The sequence below is a fragment of the Emydura macquarii genome, unplaced genomic scaffold (genome assembly GCF_026122565.2).
Source record: "Emydura macquarii macquarii isolate MOO-44397 ecotype Brisbane River unplaced genomic scaffold, CSIRO-AGI_Emac_v2 contig_1230, whole genome shotgun sequence".
NCBI lineage: Eukaryota > Metazoa > Chordata > Testudines > Chelidae > Emydura > Emydura macquarii.
In genome coordinates this window covers 22,000,789-22,017,040 of record NW_027131367.1, presented here as the reverse complement: position 1 = coordinate 22,017,040, position 16,252 = coordinate 22,000,789, and the positions used below count along the sequence as shown (strand labels likewise).

At 40.0% G+C, this 16,252-nt stretch overlaps 1 protein-coding gene across 4 annotated transcripts in view; it reads left to right on the top strand.

The window, feature by feature from the left end:
- The window catches only part of MYH10 (myosin heavy chain 10), a 144,076-nt gene that overhangs the window by 32,891 nt on the left and 94,933 nt on the right, over positions 1–16,252 (top strand). The gene's annotated exons all lie outside the window — the stretch shown is intronic.

Genomic DNA, 16,252 nt, shown 5'->3' with positions numbered 1-16,252 from the left:
AACTACTTTTTTTTGTTTTTTTTAAACCGTTTTACCAGGTCTTCTCTGTGGTGTGTGCAGTTTTTGATTATCTTGCTTTCTTGAGGGCTAACAAGAATCAGTCATTACTTCAGTACTAGTTATATTTCCTAATCCTTGGCTTTTATTAGCCACCCTTCTCCAAAGGGTTTATTGCTTGTGCAAGAGAAACTAAGATGGATTCTTGTCTTGTCAGCATATTGCATTTTAGCAGAGCTGCTCAGTGTTACACATCTTGCATAGTAGTCTCACATTTTGCAGCCCTTTGTGCATTCCCACAGACCCTCTGAGATATTAAACGTTTAGCTGTGCTGAGATTTTCTGGCCACCAGGGGTTGCTGTGGTACCTCATCTTCTAGCTGCCATACAGCCTCTTTCACTTGCATGCTCCCCTGTTGCTGCTTTTTGCAGGAAAGGGGTGGGCAGCTGAAAGGAGGTGAAAGTGGTGGCTCAGTGATGTTTAGGCATGTAAAGATGTGAGGGGCCCAGCACACCCCTTTCAAGCCTCCTAACACCATCATTTTGCCTCTAGTTTTCTTCCAGCGTCTCCCACCCTGCTACATCCAGCATCATCCAGAACCCCTCATCAGTCCATATTCCCGTAAACACGCAGACACCATAGCACCATCCAGCAAATACTAGACACCTTGTGGTACTCACTCACACACTTAAGTAACCCTAGTAGGTTTCATAAACATTCCTGTCTATCTCAGCCAGAGCTGCCAAGTTTTTGTGCAGCTTCATATCCTGCCATGGCATAGGGCAGGATGTATTGAACATAACCTGAAGTTTATGGTCATCCTGCAAACACTCAAATAGCTCACTTTACAAGCTTGCAATAAACGTCACACACAGCTTGGCATCTACAGGTTTTAATTATGTCATACTCATTATTGCTTGCAAAGTGTCAAGTTAGTTGTTCTAAAGTATTATAAATCTAGTTGATGACTGACCATATAGTCATATTGGAAAAGGGTTGGCAATTTCCTGGGGAAAACTAGTTTAGGACAGGACATTGGTAAATACTGGCTTAAACCAGGAAATTAGGAAAAGTAAAATTAGAGTATACCAACAAAAATTATTTAGCAGTTTGGTGATAGTTTTGCAGTAATATGATCCCTTTAATATTAATTGAGGCATATAAATAAAACAAAGAGCCTCAACTTAAAGTGGTTGGTTATTGTTTAGCTACCTCAAATAGAAACTGAAACATCTGACTCTCTAGGAATTCCCCTTCTTTGTTAGCAATGAAAATTAGCTAACAAAATACTAATTTTTATTGCTAAACAAAAAAGGGAAATTCCCAGATTCACATGTTTCAGTTTCCGTTTGAGATAAACTGTCAAACTATCCAGTGCAGTACTGTCCTTTGATCTGGCTGGCTGAAGTACAACTGCTGCAGCTGAACTCCGGGAGTACAGTGACTCACATCAGAATATTTCAGTGTGAGCAAAGGTGGAAGATGACTTGACTCAATTCATGGCTATTTTGAGAAAATTCTTGAAGATGGCAAAAAGTCTTAAATGCAGAAAATGCAAAGAAAAAGTGAGTGGGAATGCAGACCATTGAAGAAACATTTTACAGAATGCAGTGGGGAGAACAGACACTAGAACCACTGACTTTGGCTAAACATAGGCAAGTATTGAAATTGGACTCTGGGGATGAAGGTACTAGTAATACTACATTGCCATTGTCAAGCACATCAATGAGGAGGAAGTATCAGTTTTTCAATCACAAATGGACATGTTTGTAACAAACAATGCCAAAATTGAAACTAAAAAGACTTGAAAATTGCAGATTTTTTTTTTTTAATGGCTGTAATATTCCCTTTTTGGTGGTTGATTATTGCTTGGAAAGCTGTATGCTCAGCTGCTTAAGGCCAGGCTACAAAACACCTCGTTTGAAAGCAGGTAGTGGGGAACTGTTAGATGCAGCTACTGATGTCTTGAGGGTGGAAGCACACAAAGAATTACATGGAAAAGCAGTTATTACAATACAAGATGGCTGAAGTAATGTGCACAATGAGCCAGTGATGTTGTAGCAGAGAAGGAAAACTGGTGTATGTATCAGCGGTTGATGCTGGAGGCAAACTGAAGACTGGAAAGTACTGTGCTACACTGGCAAGGGAAGCCAAGACATTAGCAAATGAACTGTGTGGTTGTGTTGAGCTATTGGACAGACAATAACAAAAAGATGCAAAATATAAAGTGATTTGGAACAAGATGACGACACTTTGGTTACATGTGTATGTTCATCACATTGGCTAAGTCTACTTAGAAAAGAGCCTATACCAAGTGCTTTGGTGAAATGTGTTGTAGATTTACAAAAGCATTTTTGTAATTGCCATGACTCTGGAGCCTGGTAAAAAGAATGCCAAGGATCTGAAAACTCCCAAACCCTGGTAATGGAACAGTCAACTTGCCTGGAAACATATGCTAAAAATCATATCTCAGGATTGAGTGTGTTCATAATGCAGAACATCAGTGTAATTAATAATCAAGGGGTTGCTGAGAAGAAAGGAAGTTGATCAGTCAGTTAAAACCAGTTGCTGTGGCATCTGACACCTCCAAAGGGATACATCAGCAGTTGCTGTTTGCATGTGAAGTATGATTGGATCTACTAATAAATAAAGATCTTGCACCACACAAAGCAAAAGTACAGAAGATTTAATGAGGCAGTTATTCCTGTACACATGTTTGTCAACCTCCTTCATCCAAAATATTCAGGGAAGAAATTGTCAGTTGAATAAGAAGAAATTACAAGACTGGTTGCTCAGCAAAAATTCTGACTTTGCTGTATTTACTTGCATTTAAAGTAGAAGCTTCATATCCAAAATATTTTAATCCAGTATGAAAGAGCATTTCTGTAACATGGTGGGGAAAAATCTGAAAAATGTTGATATTACATCTGACTTCATAGAACTCGTGGTACAATTTGCATTATTGTCCAGCATGTTCAGCAAGCCTAAAACAAATCTTTTCAAACTTTGGATATGTCCATTCAAAACTGAGGTATAGGCTTGGTCTATCCACTATGTCAAAGTTGGTCTTCTGCTACAGAATGCGTGTGGCCAAATGGACCTGGATTGGTAGTTGGCAACTCTGCATGCTTCTGAGTGCTTAATACTTCAAACCTATAGTTTGTGTGCTCTATTTTCATATAATTTGACTTGTGTATCTAATATTGACAACTGAAATATGAGAGTAACACTTCCTGAGAAAATATTGAACAAAATGTATAGACACTCTGGTGGTCAGTATAATTACATATTAGTATTATACCACTGTGGTTTTATGTTTAATTCAAGGTTGTACAAATAAATCTCCACATTTATGTAACTAAAACTAAGTGGAATGTGATATGCATTAATAAAAATAGGAAAATTCAGTAAACTGGGACTAAACTAGTTCTTTCCCCAGGCATGCTTTAAAAAAAAAAAAAAAAAAAAAAAAAAAAGGGGGGTAAAAAACCACCTTTGGTAAATACCATTCCATCCTGAACAGCATGTTGATCCATCTACAGAATACTTTTCTAAAATGCCAGTCATACCACTAGAAACTATAGTACTTGGTTTCACATGACTGCTATGCTGCTGAATCAGGCATTTCTGTGGTCATAGCTCTTAAATAAACATTTCTCCCAATACGAAGAGGAACTAACTGAAAGCATGAAACTGGCAGATACAAAATTTTTCAAGAAATGCAATAAGATTTTATTGAACAGTTGCTAGTAAAAGTAGATGTTCAAAGTCTCATAGGGGACTGTTTGAATACAAAACTGGAGGAGGGAAAACTGTGTCCTGGAATAAACAGGGGAGTGTAATACAAATAGACTCCTTAACTGGGTAAACTTTCTTAGCATGTTACAGGAGGATTCCTTCCTCACTGTGAGGAAAAGGAGTTGGGCTCAGCTGGCTACTCCTGATGTGCCAGCAGTTGAATCACCTCCATTCAATATCAGTCTTGTCTCTGTCCAGCCTCGCTTTTCTTTTTGCTTCACCCTGCTGTTGAAGACTTGCCTGGAGGTGGGAGGGTTACAGGTTAAGCAGTGAAGTCATCAGGTGAGGGAGGAGTCCAAGTTGTTGGGTTCTCCCCTGGCCCAACAGAAGGCCTCTGGTGTTGGTGAAGCAGCCAGGCCAGAATACACTAGGGGCTCTTTTCTTTTTATTCTCTGGGTGCCCTAACCAAAAGTCAGGAAGGGGGAAAGTCACACTGTACTTTACAAACAACTAAACATCAAACCCTGTATAATCTCAGTAACAAAATAATGCACAGTTCAGACTTCCTATACAGTGAAAACTCAGTGAAGCTGTATTTGTAGGCTACAACTGAAGAAACATTTTTAGGACTAATGGTTGCGTAACAAAGCTGAAGACTATTTTGTCCCTGGGCACACCACAAAGAATTGCCATTTCAAAATGGCTTTCATCTGCATGGGATTGAAGGCAGAAGCTGCCTCTAGCAGAAATAGCCAGTATCTCCTGGCTGCATAGTGGGCCACTATCTTCTTTGAAAGCAGCTTAGTTTTCCTCTTGTTGTGGATCATGAGAAGTGATGGCCTCTTTAAAAGAGAGAGTCTGATTTGAGAACAATGGGAGATGGTAGCCATTTTGAAAGATTTAATCCTTCGTGACTCTCTGAAACTTTGCTTATCCGTAAGAGGCTGAAAAATAGTTATGAAAAAGTGATTAAAATAACTATTAATCCTAAATATCTTTAGAAACTATTTATTGCACCCTGTATATTCTATGGGGGGAAGGGAAGGAATCCCCAGACTGAATATTTTACAGTCAGACTGTCTTCCTTCAAACTGAAGAATTTGACATGAATTCTCCAATTTTCTCCTAAGCTACCTTAGCCAACAACAAGAAACTAACTGCATTGGAATGTCATTTGAATCTTTCTCAACATTCGAACAGATTGTGAAAAGCTACAAGCAGGATCGTGAAATTTTACCATTCTGTCTGAAGTTGACAGCAGTGTAGCTCTTCAGGTTGCCTGGAGGGAGGTATTTGTAGTAACTCCTTGCCTAAAAAAGACACTCAGATCTGTAGTGCTGTTGTCCAGCTATCATTGCTTTTAACATGCAGTAGGAATCTATCACGACTTACCCAAATTAAATTTTGAAATTGTCAATTTGTCTCATTCTAAGGGAGAAATGTATCTGTAGGAGCATTTATTTGATTTCAGAGTTCTAGTTTACAGTGAAAGTTCATGAACAATATAGTACTTGGTGATGTAGGTTTAACAGAGGGTTTAAGAATGGTTATGATGGTAAAAGTTAATGAAAAGACAAATGGAAATGCTCGCAACTTTTTATAATCTTGAAATTCTTTCTATATTTAGTGTGCCCTTTAACAGTGATCTGAATCTGTCTTTGCAATGAAAAGCAGTCTCATTTTCTTCATGGAGAAAATGAATTAAAAGCTGCATAGATAGTGCAGGAAATACCAGAAACGGTAAACAAATAAACTTCCTGAGACTGTTTAGAAAATGATTAACAATTGTAGATTTTAAATATGTCATCTAACCTTCAGTTTTCAAAATGCTTTTTTCTTTGTGGAAGAAAAATTTTATCTATCTGAGAGTTTCATTGCGATTCATTTAGTCTGAAACACTGACCACTCAAACAATCCAAGTCTTTACCTTTGTTCTGTTAGGTTTTGATGATGTATTACATCTTCTCACGTGGGATATGTCTACACAAGGGGTCGGCAACCTTTGGTTAGTGGCATGTCAACTTTTCATTACCCCTCCTGGCCCTGTTCCCTCTCGCCTTCTTGCCTCTCAGCTCCCTCCTCTTTCCCACATGAAGTTGGCCCAGCATGAGTGTGAATGCCGCTCAAAATCATCTCGCGTGCCATGTTTGGCATACGTACCACAGATTGCCAACCCCTAGTCTACACTATAGTCTCTGGTTATACTGTAAATTGAGCTAATTGGTTGGGCTAATTGAGTTAATTAACATGATCATAAAATCTAGTATAGACATTCACAAATATTTGTGTTCCCTTTCAGGGCATAGCCTAGTGTGAGCCGCAGTGTGAACTGTGAATGAGATTTGTGAATGGCTGTGTTCACTTCATGATGCTAATTAACTCCAAATTAGTTGGCAATTCAGTCAGCAAATAGAGTTGAGGTATGGAAACCGTGGTTTGTCCAGGTCTCACCTGTATTATGGATAAGGCTCTGCCAAATTCACGGTCCATTTTTGTGAATTTCATGGTCATAGCATTTTTAAAATCTTGAAATTTCATGGTTTTAGGTATTTAAATCTTAAATGTCAGTGTTGTTACAACAAAGCATGAATATGTATTTTAAAACAGCAAAACAAATATATAAAGCCCATGACTTCTTCCCATCCCCAATATCATGCCATCCTTATGTCTGCTCTGCTGCTGGTGATGCTGCCACCTTCGGAGCTGGGTGCCTGGCCAACAGCTGTCACTCTCCGACTGCCCAGCTCTGAAGGCAGCACAGTTGTAAGGGGAGGCAATACAGCACTTCCCTATAATAGCCTTGTGACCTTTGGCTTGGGACCCCTAGTTTTGAGAGAGGTTGCTATAGGGTAAAAGTACACAAGACCAAATTTCAAGGGGGGAGACCAGATTTCACAGTCTGTGACTCATTTTTCACAGCTGTAACTTTGGTAGGGCCCTAAGTATGGAAGAGTGAAGGACTGGCCTCGAAACATTCTTGTTAGCTTTTTTCCTGCTTATTCATGCCTTAGAAATATCAGGAATGTCTTGTGGTCTATCTTTCGATTCCTTTAACTTCATTGTAGTCTAAGAGCTTTCTCAGCTCGAAATTGAAGGACTTGATTGTGTCCTTTTATCAGAGAGTATCTGCCTCAAGTACTTATAAAGAAATATCAACAAAATTAAGTATTAAAGAGTTAGAACAAAAGCTTCTCATCTCAGTGTATCCAAGTTAAAGTCCTTGATGTATCTGGATGACTAAAGTAGTAGGAGGTTTATGGAGGTCTTATCTACTGTGAAAGTGTCATTCTGTAAGTGAAAAGAACTTGCACATGTGCACCCCACCTGTATACCCCAGGGTATCTGGATTGAGGGACAGCTATATGCCCTCAATTATCCAACCTGGGATGTCTTTTAACTGCTTTGCTGTGTGAGGAATCACTCCTGGTCTGCTCTTACTCAGCCTCAGCATGTAAATCACTCCTAGCTATGTTGTACGAATGCTATAGCCATCCACTCTTGAATTACATTGCAGGGAACACCAGCAAACTCCCAGTCCCAGACTTTCCCCTGGAAATGTGATCTTGTACTACCCAGCTCTCTCCTTCTGGACAATACAAGCTGATAGGAAGTCCATTGTTTTATTAATAGAAAATGACATGCACAAAATCCTTTTATCTCAAATGATTCCCAAACACTTCAATCTAAACCCACTGGTTTAGATAAAACAATAAAACAAATTTATTAACTGTAAAAAGATAGATTTTAAGTCATTACAAGTAATGAGGCATGAAAGTCAGAATTCGTTACAAAGAAATGAAAGGTAAAACACAACTAATACCTGACTTTACAAGCTAAGTAAATTCAAAGCAAAGCTCTCACTACAAGTTCCAACAGTCTTATTGGCTGAATCCTTCAGTCAGGTTCTTCACGCAGTCCAGTGTTGCTTCCTTTCTTCTTCAGGTGTTTGTTGATGCCATTGGTGGAGAGAAAGGGAGAGATTATTTGGGGGCATTTGTTCTCTCCTCTTATAGCCTTTATTCTTGCCTAAGAATCATCACCGCTGAAGTTCAGGAGACAGTCTGTATGGACAGGACCCTTAAGCTGCTGATTTGTCAAAATGTAGATTTGTTTGTCCACACCCTCTCCCCCGCTGAAGAGTAATCACTTAATTAAGTGATAGTCCATTTGATTTCTTTGACCCTGGCTGAGGCGTTGGCTAGCCTTTTGTCTCTGGGGAACTGGTTTGTGGCTGTCCTCCAGAACATGTTGGAACATGGTCTGTTTAGGTCATACAATAGAATCTTTTTTTATATATAATGTTGCCCCACGCATTTTACCAGGACAATAATATCAGCAAATCATGAGTTTTCAAATGATACCTCACAAGGAATACTCCCTACAAAATGTATCATAACTTTATGAAAGGGGTGAACATAGGAGTACAATCTGTCACACCACCTTTCCCCAAGAACGCTTTTGGGCTCTTTTATACACTCTAAGGAATCAAAAGAGTGCCTCCATTTTTTTCCCTTCTAAAACTTAAAAAATTTTAAAGATTAAGTACACATTTGAAAAACTTCTGAATTAGATACCCACACTACAAGGTCCTATGTTTCATGGCCTTCAAAGGCTAGAAGATCTCTATCAAGCCAGTAGATATTTTCAGTGATCAGAATTCTTTGATCTTTGCAGTGGCCTGGAATAACAATGACCAGTGCTATTCTTTCATTCAATTGGGACATAATCCTAAAAACATTCATAACTTTCTGCACGGTGGTGATGCTCTTAAAGTGTCTGGGAATTACTTGAACATGACAGGCTACCTTGCTGTTCAAAATCTTACATTACTGACACTTTAAAAAATTGGCACCTGACTAATTGAATATAGTACTGGAGTAGAGCAATGTCATAGTGTTTGAAAATTACTTAATTAGTGTGTTAGGAAATACCTATGGCTTCTTAGCTTACTGGTTAGTGGATTTTTTCCCTTCAGATGCTGAAGAAGTCTTGAGCTCACCAGTATTTTTTCTGTACTAAAGAATATGGAGCCTTAATCTCCTACCATCTTTCTTAAACATTATAGAAAGGCTTACTTACAGTTAAACAACTAAATAACTTCAAGTCTTGCTCCATCTCACAGCTCTTTATCACATTACTAGTGCTGAAGGGCTTACAACATCGAAGTCCCTCACACCTTAAGTGGGGGATGATGGTCTAGGAGGTTGGTTAGTTGTCTTTGCCACAGCAGACTCTGTACAGCCACAGGGGTTGGCTGACCTCTTCTTCATTCAGGGAGTGAGGGCAAAAACAGTAAAATAAAAATCAGTAAAGCAACTTGAACATGGGTTAACCTGGCTTTTCTTTTTAAACCCACATAAAGTCCTGTTTCAGGGCCAGTGGTGTCCGATAGTTTAGGGCTGAGTCTAGAACAGGAACTCCCCCTCTCCACCTACCACCCATCAAGCTAGCTCAACTTGGGGTGGGGAGGAGCAACTTTTTTCCTAGTCTAGCCCAGGCACAGGAGTGCAGAGCAGTACTGCAGACTCTGGTGGGTTGGTTGATTGGATTGGTGGCTTCTGAACTCTGTTTTGAAGTGTGTTGAGTTAATATAGTTATTGATAAAAACTTACATGGTTTAAACTGTGGTCGCTTGGTCCTGAGAGAGCACTGTGGTGTTGGAGGCTCTTTGCTGTTTACTACAAGTCTTGGAATGTTTTTATTTGGGGGGGCAGAAAGAGCATTCCATTCTAGCTACTTAACTGCAGTAGCTGAGAGGTGCAGCCTTTTGCTAAGTTAAGTCTGCAATGAGTGTCCCATTTTGTAACCCTGTGCTCTCACGTAAAAAAGTCACCCTTTAAAGTAAATAAGAATCCTGCTACCCATGTTTCTAGGGCTCAGTCAAGTAAAAAATAGCCCAGGAATGGATGAGATGTAAGAACTGGAATAGAAACATTCAGGGGAAGTAGTCTGAGAATTAAGTTTAAAAATAACATGGCTTGTTGGTCTATGATTATGATTCTCATTTAGGGTGCAAGATATCCTCGACAAGTCCTTGCAAAGGCTGCATTTGCTGTATTAACAGGAGTGTCATGTGTAAGAGAGAGGCTCTACTTGGCCTGGCTGACTAACTTTGCTTGTAAAAGAGGCTCTAAAATGTGAAAATAACTTAGGTAAAACTGCCTGGGTGCTAGTGGCGTTAATAGTAGCTTGAACTCTTTATTAACTAAGCAAATCTGATATCTAGCTCTAAAACTGGTGCCATATTTATCAATCTGAAAAATTGCCTACCTAATAAAGTAGAGTAGATCTCCACCTGAAAAGCCAGATTACCTAATTAAGCAATTATGCACAACCAAGTATGTTTCAGGGAGACTATAGACAAAGAAAAAGTAGTATTTTAAAAGGGGCTGAAGGCAAAGTTAACTTAAATCACCAGAAAGGCAATGACTGTAAGCCTGGAATATCTTAAAGTCAGAAACTTCTAGTTAATTATATAAACATCTTCCATCAATAGATAAACACCAATAAATAAGCATCACAAGACTGTAATAGGTAGGTGTCATCACTTTACAGGGTGGAAAGTTAGGGTAGTGTGTACATGACAAACTTTAGTTGATGCAAGTTACATGGTATAAAGCTGCCACAGTTAGAATACAAGTAATGCGCGTGCGTACTTGGGTTCTGTATGTTGGTGTTGCATGTACTCATCCGGAGTGCATGTGTCAATGTGAAGTGCATTATGGGTAGGCATCCCAGTGTGCGCAACTCACTATCGCCTGGTGCACTGTCTTTTGGGAAATTTTGACAATTCATAGTAGGGTGGAAAACAAGTCCTGCAGGGTGACTGGAAGCAAAGGGTCAAGTTTCCAACATGCGGCTTTCTCCATCCCATAATGCCATCCATATCCCATAATTTTTACACCTTTCTTTAAAAAGCCCACAAAGCAGCATGGCACCTCTTGCTATCCATCTTCTCTGACAGAAGCGTGGAGCCTGCACAACTCTGCATTATTGGGCAGAGTGACAGAATGGGTGTTATCACAGTGTCATGGACTAAGCACACTAATGGAGGTTGAAGTTGATGCACACTTGTGTTGATCGGGAGAGACACCTGTTCAGGTAGTGTGTTGCTGGAGGCTAATGGAGAGGGTTGTTCCACTGCTTGGGTGTTTCTTCAGCTATCAAGATTTGTTTTGAAAGGACTACAAATTGTAGATCAGAAAGGTGTCTGATCCTTTGGAAAGGTTGTAGAAAAGGGCAAGCATCTTTCAAATCAAAATTATAAATTGGATAAAGCAATTTAGTAAGTTTTTCTTGTTATAGAAGAAGTGCTTTACTGCCAGAATCTCTCAAAGCCCACACAAGGAGATCAGGAACCTCCTTTTGAACAGAAGTACCTTACTTTTCTCAATGTGTGAGGCACTAGCTTGAGCTTCAAGCTATACTTTCCTCAATCACTATACACTTGACTAAGTGTTGATGTTGGTCATTAATGGGTGAGAATTTCGGAAAGCGTGGTCTATAGTCCACATTTGGATGCTAATCTTTTATTTGGTTTAAATATTACTTTAGCAGGGTCCAAGAGTCTTGATTAACACAACTGAAATGAGAACTGTAAATAGAGTATCTAATAAAGTTGTGCCAGTCCACACTCCTGGATATCAAATAATATCAAAGGTTTTCTGACCTCTACAACTGTGGAGCAAAAATGTCTGTTTATACTGTATCGTGCTTTATGTTTTTACTGAAAAATTATCTATACATTTAGTTTAGGTTGTAAAATCAAAATAGTAAACCACAACTTTGATTTTTACCATTTGGATTTGAGTTGTGTGTGCTTCAGAAAGTTATAAGTAAAGTTCAATAGCTTGTCTGGCAGAAATGTTTCACTTAAATATATTTGACAGTAGCAAATTTTAATAGATCAATATCTTGCTGCTCTCTCTGCTTTTTATATCCTTTGCTATTGAAACACTAAAAACTAGTATACAACTGAGTAGTTTTCAATGAATTACTTTCTGTAGGGAAAAAGTCAAACTAGAAAGTGCTTCACTTATTCTAGAACTGAAAGATTCTTACCATTTGCTCACTGGTAAATGAGTAACAGAACTGGCATACATTCACCTTTTTCTTCTAAAAGGACTAGAATTCAAATTTTAATGGTGTCTCTTCTTTGGTAGTCCTGTTTTTACACATGGAACTAGCTACTGAAGTCACAGGAAATACACGTCTTTCTCTAGCCATTGTGTGGAAGCCTGCAAATTTCAGAAATTTCCGATCTTTTAGTTGTTACTTTAGAATTTCACTAGTTTACGTTATCGCTGACGGTGGGTGTGCACAAGTTTGTACTATTTCTTGTGGAATATGAAGCTCTGTTTCTTGGTAGCACAACTGCCTTTTTCCAGTTCTGTGTCAAAATGGCTACAACACAAATTCAGCTTTTGGTCTCTTTCCCTAAAGTTAATACTTTTGTTGGTGACAGCAGCATGAGTGACTATTAGTTTTCACTACAAAAAGAGGAAGATCTTTAGCTACAAGCATTCTATTCTTATGAGGAATGGTTAGGAGAAGGGCCTTGCTAAATTGTGTGTGTGTGTGTGTGTGTGTGTGTGTGTGTGTGTGTGTTATGTTGCTTCTAGTACTGAATTTTCTGCCCTCACTTTGTTTGCTGCTGGTACACTGAACATGGCTAAAATTCGAGACAAATATTTTCTCCCATCCCAGCCTCCCACAAAAAAATACATCAGAATTCCTCTTGCAAATGAGCAGTTGGCACTGTTCGATCCCGTTCTACTGGAATTGTTCAATAGGGGTAGCAAAGAATCAAATACAAGGAGGCACTAAAGACTATATTTAGCACCGCAAGAGCTCTTTACATCTTATGTATTTCAACCAGGAGTCTTGTCAAGATTTTAAACTGAAGCTGTGTCTTTATAACCATATTTGTAATTGGTGTGTGGGGTTTCTGCTTTAAGGAGTCTTTATATTTTCTACAGGCTTCTACTTTTGTTGTGAGGAGTGAAGCAAAGAATAGGTCTTGATGCATAGAATGGAAGACAGAAGAGAACTGCTTTAGGAAATCCAACAGCTGTAGAGCTGTACATTGTGGTACCAGGGTAGCAAATTTAGCAGATTCATTTTCAGACCACTTTCCTCCACCCCTTGACAAAAAAAATAAAAATCTTCCTGTAGCATGAAATTTTGCTATACGCAAATTTTTTGGGAAGTATGAGGTAAATCAGGTATATATTTCCAAGTAGTGTTTTCATCTCTTCATAGTTATTCTAAGATGTTTTCTGTCTTTTCTTCTCAAAACTCAGACTTCAGAGCTTGAAGACTTAAATTCTTTCACAGTTATGCCCAGTGAAAACGGTTTGTTTTATTTTGTGTGATCATTTAATGATTTACTGCATTTCTAACCCAACACACACACTGGAAAATCCACATCCTGATTTTTGGATTTGAACATTTTTTCCTGTATTCAGAGATACGTTCATACCCACATGCTGTAACTTTTCATATGCCAAGAAAAGCCGCATGCCTGTACAATTGCAGGTGATAACCTAATGTACAAACCACCCTCAGTATATAGCAGACAAGCAGTCAAGTTAAATCAAATTAGACTGGTGCTTGTTTATAATTTAAACCTTAAGAAAAGGGGGAACTTGATTTAAAGCTGAGGGCAAGTTTCCTTGGTTAACTTGTTGCTTTTTGTTTGAGTTTCTTTAGGTAGGGGACAGCAATTTACAGAGCCTGTCGGCATGTATACTAGCCTCCCAATCGAGCAAACCTTGATTTGAGGTATGCCAGTAGGTCTGCTTCTGCTAAAACTGCTGTTTAATCCAGGTACCTATTCAGACACTTTACAAAAACCATTAGGGGTGTCGAACCATCTTTTGTCCCACAGACAATAAATATGATAGATAAGCAGTAGCTTTTTGGATTGCCTTTTAGCAATCTTTTGTTGTTAGCCCTGGGTATTACTGATCCTCTAATTACAGTTTTGAGATAGGTCTCTTCCCCTTAGAGCAGTGTTTCTCAACCTTTTAAAGTAGCAAGTACCCTCTAACTTCTGAGAATTTTAATAAGTACCCCAACACTCAATTTTCCACTCTGAGAAATACAATAGTTTCCCCCTTTACCACTGGACGACTGTATTTCTCATAAAGCAAGAGAGTTCCGAGTTCTCCAATGCTGTGTGGTTGTGGCAGATCACAACCCCCCCCTGCTGTTTCTCCCCTCTTTCCTCCTTCTCTCTTTCCATATAGGAGCAATGGTAAAAGCCAGCCAATCACTATGGCCTGATGGCGGGGTCACGTGGTGTTCTCCTCACACAGGCAGGAACTTATGAGGTATAAGCAGGCACTAGCAGCCCACCAGAATGGATAGCAGTGCTCCCCATGGTCCTTCCTTAGGGGGGTGCAGGCCTGGAACAAATCACACCATGTGGGCCCCTCTTAAGATTTTTATACTAGTAAAATCTGGGGCTGACATAGTTGTCAATTGACTGACTTGTAAGCCTGTGGATAGAGCCCAGCTCCCGGACTGGGCAAGCTGCTGGGCTCTCCATGTATCTTTCTGGGCACTGGGCTTTGAACCGGGGAGGGGAGCTGCCACCTGGGCAAGTTGCAGGTAGCTGCCACCTGGCTGCCAGCCCCGGAGGTAAGCAACTGCCATCTTCTCTGAGCTGGGACGGAAGAGGCTTCTGTGCAGGCTGGGACCCGGGGATGTGGGCAGGCTGGGGCAGTCACCCAGCTGTGAGACCAGCTTATAGGGTTCAGGAGGCTGCCACTGGGCTCCCACCTAGGAGCTGGACCGGGCAAGACGTGGGTGGCTGCTGCCCGGCATCCCAAAAAACCAGCGGCTGCCGTCCGCCTCCCAGCTAGGAGGTGGGACCGGGCAGGAAGCCGGCGGCTGCTACCTGCCTCCCCCAGAAGCGGTCGGCTGCCGCTCACCTCCTTTCACTGGGTTTTTTGCCGCGTACCCCCTGCCTGTCTCTCTCGTACCCCTGGGGTACTTGTACCACAGATTGAGAAACTATGCCCTAGAGACTTGCAATATACATCTGGGCTTCCTAAATCTTTGAGTAGCATAAATTTTATTGCAGGAAGGGTCTGAAGACAATAAATGTGTAACTCAAATATCCAGATAAAGTGGTAATTTTTTCATTGCTTTTGGGGGTGAAGTGAGGTGGGCAAGCTGTTATGGAAGTGTTACAAGGACCCTTTGTGGATTCCTGTGTTGTAAATGTCCTAGGTGAGTAACAGAGAAACCAGGCCAACAACTCCTTCGCACCCACACTCTTCCTCCTCTCTAGAGGTGACAGCTGGCTATTCTGATACAATGCTCATAACTGCTAGCTAGTACATGAAAGTTTTATAAAATTACTATATATGATGTGGGTAGGATGACTAGGGTTTTTTTTCATATTCCTCTATACTGAGTAGTATTTGAGTCCAGCTCCTAAAAATCCTTTGGCAAAACTATACAAATCCAACAAATTTTTACTCTGCTTCCTACAGCAGATAAGACGTAGTTGAGTTTATGCTGTGATAATCTGACTTTTTTATTTTAATGGAATGTGTAGACTTCAAATCCACCGCGTTAAATCAATGCGCTGCAGGAGTGTTGGGGGGAAGAGGAATGGCAGGAAGGGAGGAATCAAATGCTTCACAGTAACATAATTATCCTCCTGTAGTGTTACAAATCTAGAACTGCTCTCCTGGAGAGAGCAGCAATTATCAATTGCTATTTGATGCTTTTTTCTGGGTCCTCCTAGTTAGTGTCAGCATGGCCAGCATTTCATAAAGATCTCAAAGGTCTAAAGAATGTCACTTATTTTTGAAGGACAGAAAAGGGGCCATGCAGTGAGGATCCTTGAAGCATGGTATTGGCCTTATCTGGAAGGATCAGGAGTATAACCCTTAGTCTTGAGTCTGACATTCAAAATAAGGTTGACTTGTTTGCTGTAAAATTCACTATTACCCATAAAAATAACGTAAACCTACCAGAATTCCCTTGTGAGTTTGCAGTAGATGACTATCGTTATTCAGTGAACATTATGCAGATGGCTCTAGAACCAGTTAGAGAGAAGGCTCCGTGCAGGGCAGTTTCCTGTGAATGAGGAGATGCTGAGCTTACTGAAGAAGTTGGCTGAGGAGGGGTTCTCTACCTGAGACGTGAGAAAAAACTTTACACATGGGAAGTATACTTTAACAGCTCTTCTGAAAAATAAGGACCATATACGGTATACAGATTTACAAGACTTAAAAGAACCTTTCACAGTTTATATAGTTGTAGAGTGCCGAGCTGCATCACATTTCAGAGTTCGGTTCTGTTCTGTATCTTTCTGGGCGTCCTGCTGGCAACTCTCTCCTGAATAAACTGAATTATGTCAGCATTTATGAACTTACATGCTCACAAGAGAAAGCTGTGGATGGGAATTATCATGTTGGCTGGAGACATTCTTGCTGTTTCCAAGTACTTAGAGTCATTAATATTTGTGGTTTTTTTCATAGAAACTCACTGTTTTCT